The sequence below is a fragment of the Agelaius tricolor genome, unplaced genomic scaffold (genome assembly GCF_023055355.1).
Source record: "Agelaius tricolor isolate 1412-34295 unplaced genomic scaffold, bAgeTri1.0.p SCAF_4, whole genome shotgun sequence".
In the NCBI taxonomy this organism is placed as follows: Eukaryota; Metazoa; Chordata; class Aves; order Passeriformes; family Icteridae; genus Agelaius; species Agelaius tricolor.
The window spans coordinates 53,498,355-53,504,354 of NW_027269264.1; positions in this window are offsets into that span (position 1 = coordinate 53,498,355).

Consider the following 6,000-nt stretch of genomic DNA (forward strand, 5'->3'; position numbering starts at 1 on the left):
CTGTGTTTGAAAAGAAGCTTGAAATTACCAAATGCAGCCCCCTAAAGCACTGTCAGTTATGACTAAAAACATTAAGGAGTCCTCTTTACTTATAGGAAATGAAAAGCAACCAGAGTGTTTAATTCTAAGTCATTACTTTTACCAGTCACTTGTAAAGATTAAATTTGTCAAAGACAAATTTCCTTTCTGCTTTTGATATCTGCTTGAGCCCTTTATATTTCTTCTTAGGACACTTGGCAATGCCTTTTCCCAGCTGCTCAGTTTTCCTTTACTGCAAGCATACATAAGCAGGCAAGATGCTCAGTGTTCACTATCTGAACCCCACACCCAAGGGGCATCCTTTAATGGATGTAAACCCTGAAAGGAAGGTTACTTTCATTAGTAGGATTAGGAAAACATCCCCTGGTTTGGTTTGATCATCTCTTAGTTGGGTCTGATTGCATGAATCTGAAATGGAAACAGCACCTCTTTTTTTTTTCTCCTTTTTTTTTTAACTGACTTTGATGGACAGATCCTTTTTATAATGTACAAATAATCTTTGTGACCCTGATAAGCAGGTCTGATGATACTCAGCTGAGTAATGTACCAGAACTGAAATTTCCATCTACTTGATGCTTTGCATAGGGCTTTTGATGAAGTCACTGTCACCTGCTATTAACTTAATATCAAGTCTTAATAGGGTCCTTTTCTTTCCATCTTCACGCTGTTGGGGTCCAAATTAATTACTAAGGGGAAAAAAAAAAAAAATCTTCACATAAATCCTTAAGCTTCACAGGAAGGAAAAAGTTTCCAGTGCCAGTTGAGATCTAAAGGCTTATTAGGAATGTCTGTCTCAACCAGACATCAGTGCTGCCCCTCCCATTTCACGTACCTCTCAGAGAGACACTTGAAAATTTGCTTAGCTTTAGGCTGGTGCATAGTTAAGTGCAAAAGGATATCTGATGTATTTGAAGTTAAGCACATGCTTAACCAATTTGCTCAATCAGAGAGATATCCTGGCAAGAGAAAACATCTTCTTAACATTTCTTTATGTTGTGTCTCCATCCACACACTGCCTGAATGCTCTCATCTTTGCTTTACCTCACAAACAGGAACTGGCAGCTTTAGAGAGATTATCAGGGAGATTGACTTAGAACTGAAGGGCACATGATAATGGAATCAGATTTACCTGCAGATGCTAAAATCTTTATCCTTAGAGAATCTGACTGGGCAAAAAGTATTAAAAAATGAAAACACTCGCTCCTTTTTAAAAGGAGCATAGCTCTAATGGTGCATATATCTCAAATGCATATATCATAAATATATATCACATTATAGAATATTAACAATGGTAGATATATTGATTTTAGATGAGTTACTTCACTCTGGTGGGTCTTATTTTGTGAAGAGTTGCATTTCTGCTAGGGTCATGCAACTAAAATTATCATTAATGGTAATAGGAAGATGAAATAATTTTATTTTGTTCATGGAAAAAGCATACTTAAAATATAAATTTGCATTGCAAAAATATTTTACTATTGTTCCTTCCATTTCCCTCAATGCTCGAATGACCAGGGATTTAAAGGCAGCTATAAATAGCTGAAGTGTTCTCTAAGCCTCTCTCTTTTTTGTGCATTTCCAGGTATGTTGTATATCTAAAGAGGAAATGAGTGACAGCCCAGTCTGCAGCCTGTTTTGTAGAAATATATGGCATGTTTCTATTATGAGGTATTTACTGCTTCTCAATTCTGAGCTCGCTTTGGGGGTATGTTTGAATTACATACTTCTTTTCTGTAGAGAGGGATAATTTCACTGAAACTAGTGGAGGCAGGCTTGCTGGCAAACAGACTGAACTTGATAATTTTCCCTCTTATCCTGGTATACTGGATACTATTCATTTGGCATTTTGCAGATGGGGAAATAGAGACCGCTGTGCAGAGGGGCTTTGTCAAAATCTTTCTCATGTCTCTTTCAACACCCCTTACATTACAGCAAAATAGGAAATTACATGTTTAGAGCACTCTGCCTGTTCTTTGACAAGAAAACTCTACAGAGTCTAAGACCAGTAAACACATCACTTCCCATAGAGAGAAACACCCTGGCTCCTGCAACAGTGGCTTCAAATCAGGTTTAAACCTTTCATGCCATGGCAGGGGCCACTGAATGTTACCCAAGTGTAAATAAAAGGTATTGAGAATTATTTTCCATTAGAAACATAGCTCCTCAGGAAAATGGGGTTTGCTATATGGAGCAGATGACACCCACATTTATTTACTTTTTTTTAGGTGCTGCCTATTGGGGCATATTCTCTGCTTCACTACAGAAGTTTAATTCCCTCTCAAATAAGCTGCCAAATGCTGAAAAATACCCCCACAACAGAAAGAGGCAAGGTGCTTTGAATGCAACCTTGTCGTCTGAGGGCAAGGTTGTCATTCCCACCCCCAGGATCTGCTCAGAAGGTGAAGGGTGCTGGGCAGAGGGTAAAACACAGCTCTGCATCAGGGAGAGTGCTGGACCGTGCCCTCTGTACCCAGCTCTGAGGACACAGACCGCCAGCATGCTGCTGGAGCACATTTAGCTCTGGACAAGCCAGAAACTTTTGCTGGTTTGAATATGCAAAGAGCTCCTGGTTTTTCAGGTGCACTCACAGAAAATTGTCTTTTCAGTTTCCCTGGGTTGTTGCAATGTCAGCTTGAGCCTGGTCCCATCCAGCTGCATCAGTCAAAGTGAGCTCCACAACATGACATAACCTGACACAGCTGACACAGCCAGGTGTTACAAGCCAATGGACACCATGGTTCACAAACTATTCAAATTACTTTCAGATACATATCCTACCTCTCTGCTCAAATCCTTCCCAGCTGTCTCCTTTCTCAGCTCCATATGAATCAGGGTTGGAGGAAAGAGAAGCGGGGGGAGATGGGGGAGGAAAGAGAAGGCGGGAGAGAAAATATCCTGCCTGGCAAAAATAATAAAAAAACAAACTGAATTCTTGCAAACCATATTGCCTGAAAAATTAACTCTTTGAGGGAGGCTCACCACAGCCTTGGAGACTCTTTTAGGCTTTTTGGGGGAGGGTTGTAAATATATCAGCTGTAAATGCACATCCTCTAGGTTAAACATTCATGCCTTGGAGTACTGCATACTAAAATAATAATAACAATAATAATAATAATAATAATAATAATAGTAATAATAATAATAGTAGTAGTAGTAGTAGTAGTAGTAGTAAAAAAACTGATCTCATGTTTATAGGATGTCATAAAATTGAAGATTTGGAGCAATTCCACAATCAAAATAGTCAAGCCTAGCAGCACCGGAGAGAGAGGCAGCCAGCCAGGACATCCACCCATGCCTAGGCAGGCACATGCAGTGGCTGTAGAAAGTTGTGTCCCAGGGAAACCAGTGAGACAATCCATAGGAATTCCTGCTTGACAGCACTGACCTGGGATGGTGCTGGCCCATATCAAGGCAGGCCACCTCCATTTTGCAGAACAGAAAAGATGGGTTGCAGAGTTTAAGTGACTTGATGAAGGTCATACAACAAGTCTGTGGCAGAGTCAGAAATTCAGGCATGAATTTCATTATCCAGATAGCCATCAATCACCTTGGGGGAAGGGAGAGGTTCAAATGCAGAAAGAATGGCTGGATACCCAACTTCCAGAGAAGGTCAGTGAGAGCTGAATGCCTCATGTCTCCCATTACCACAGAAATCTCCCCCTCAGAATATAAGTGCTAAAAAAGGCCACCTCCCTCCTGAATATAAATCTCTGTGATTCTCTTTTCCTCTTAATTATAATGGTCTGAATCAGGAGGAATAGTTTGGCAGTCAATGAATTTACACCTCCTTAGTCAAAGAGCAGAATTCACCCTACAACCTTCATGCCTTTGCTTTAATGTTTTGTCAAAAGCAAATAAAAAATATGGGTGAAACCAGCACCCTAGGCCATTAAGCAGAATTTCTGACTGGTCTTTAATGCAGCATGTGTAAGAGCTCCCACAGTCCTCCCTCAGGTTTGTGATCCTTTTATCTACTACAGACGGCCTCTGTGGGATGCATCTCTCTGTTCCAATTTATCTGCGAGCAGAAGGAAGAGAGAAAGAGGGAGACACTGAGAAAAGGAGAGAGAGAGAAAGAAAAAAGGGAAAGAAGGAATGAAAGAAGGAAAGAAAGAAGGAATCAAAGAATGAAAGAAAGAAGTAGAAAAGGAAAGAGGGAGAGGGAGAGAGGAGAGGGAGAGGGAGAGGGAGAGAGGAGAGGAGAGGAGAGGAGAGGAGAGGAGAGGAGAGGAGAGGAGAGGAGAGGAGAGGAGAGGAGAGGAGAGGAGAGGAGAGGAGAGGAGAGGAGAGGAGAGGAGAGGAGAGGAGAGGAGAGGAGAGGAGAGGAGAGGAGAGGAGAGGAGAGGAGAGGAAGGAAGGAAGGAAGGAAGGAAGGAAGGAAGGAAGGAAGGAAGGAAGGAAGGAAGGAAGGAAGGAAGGAAGGAAGGAAGGAAGGAAGGAAGGAAGTGGCGGAAGGGAAGGAAGGAAGGAAGGAAGGAAGGAAGGAAGGAAGGAAGGAAGGAAGGAAGGAAGGAAGGAAGGAAGGAAGGAAGGAAGGAAGGAAGGAAGGAAGGAAGGAAGGAAGGAAGGAAGGAAGGAAGTGGCGGAAGGAAGGAAGGAAGTGGCGGAAGGAAGGAAGTGGCGGAAGGAAGTGGCGGAAGGAAGGAAGTGGCGGAAGGAAGGAAGTGGCGGAAGTGGCGGAAGTGGCGGAAGTGGCGGAAGTGGCGGAAGTGGCGGAAGGAAGGAAGGAAGGAAGGAAGGAAGGAAGGAAGGAAGGAAGGAAGGAAGGAAGGAAGGAAGGAAGGAAGGAAAAGAAAGAAAGAAAGAAAGAAAGAAAGAAAGAAAGAAAGAAAGAAAGAAAGAAAGAAAGAAAGAAAGAGAAAGAAAGGTGAAAATAGAGAAATAATGAAAGAGAGAAAAGGAAGAATAAAAAAATTAAAATTAAAAAATGAAACCACAAATGTTAGTTTCTCTGATTTTGTATATGTATCTCCTTAAGAAATGCAAAGAAGCAGAACAAGCGCACAAAAACCCCCAACACCAACATTGTCCGTGGAGCAGCTGAGCCAGCCGAGTACAGCAAGCAGTGTACAGGTGTCTGGTGCTGCTTTTATTTGCTGTATAATAGGTGCCTACTGGAATGGGAGAAAGGGCATGAGAAGCTGTCCTTGTCTTTGCAGAGCATGAATAGCATTTATCTCAGTGCAGTGGGCATCGCCAAGTTAGGTTTTTGTCAGCCTGTCAATTCTTTTTTTTTTTTCTTTTTTTTTCCCCCCCTTTTTTTTTTTTAAACAGAAAGCAGAGTTCAGTAAATAAAGATAAATGATTGTGCTCCTTGTCTGCAGACCCTGGAGCTAAACTGAACAGGCCTCTTATGGTTTGGACCTGCTTCATTGACTGTTCAGACAGCCCAGTAATACGACAGATGTACCCAGCCGTTCCCTCTTCCCCGCTGTCCATTAGATTATGTTCATTTTGTCTGAGATGCCATTATAAGTCTCAAGGTCAAATAAGTCACAGAGAAGAAAGAGGAGGACTAATTTTTTTTTTTTTCCCTACCGCCCTCCCTGCATAAGGACTCACTCTCAACTTGCAAAGCAGATCGTCTTTTAAGGTGCACATACAGCTCAGCACAATTTATTGAAATAAAATGCAGGTGTAACATTCACCTGGAGGCACGACAGCAGAGGAGACTTCTCAAGAGTGATTTGGGCAGCTTTCCTAAATTTCTAATGAATTATTTTTAGGTAAAATACATTAAGTGAAAGCTCTCAAAAAGAGGTAAAGAGGAAGAAAAAAACCCGGAACAAATACACAGGGAAGCAAACTGCAAGGTCTGAAGGATTTTCAAGGCACACTGGACAGGTTATCACATTCTGAGCAGAGCAGCTGAAATGTGGAGATGGGAGGGGAAGAAGAAACAGCAGCAATGATAGAAAAATACCAAAGATTCCTAAAACCTCAAACCTGTTAAATATGTGG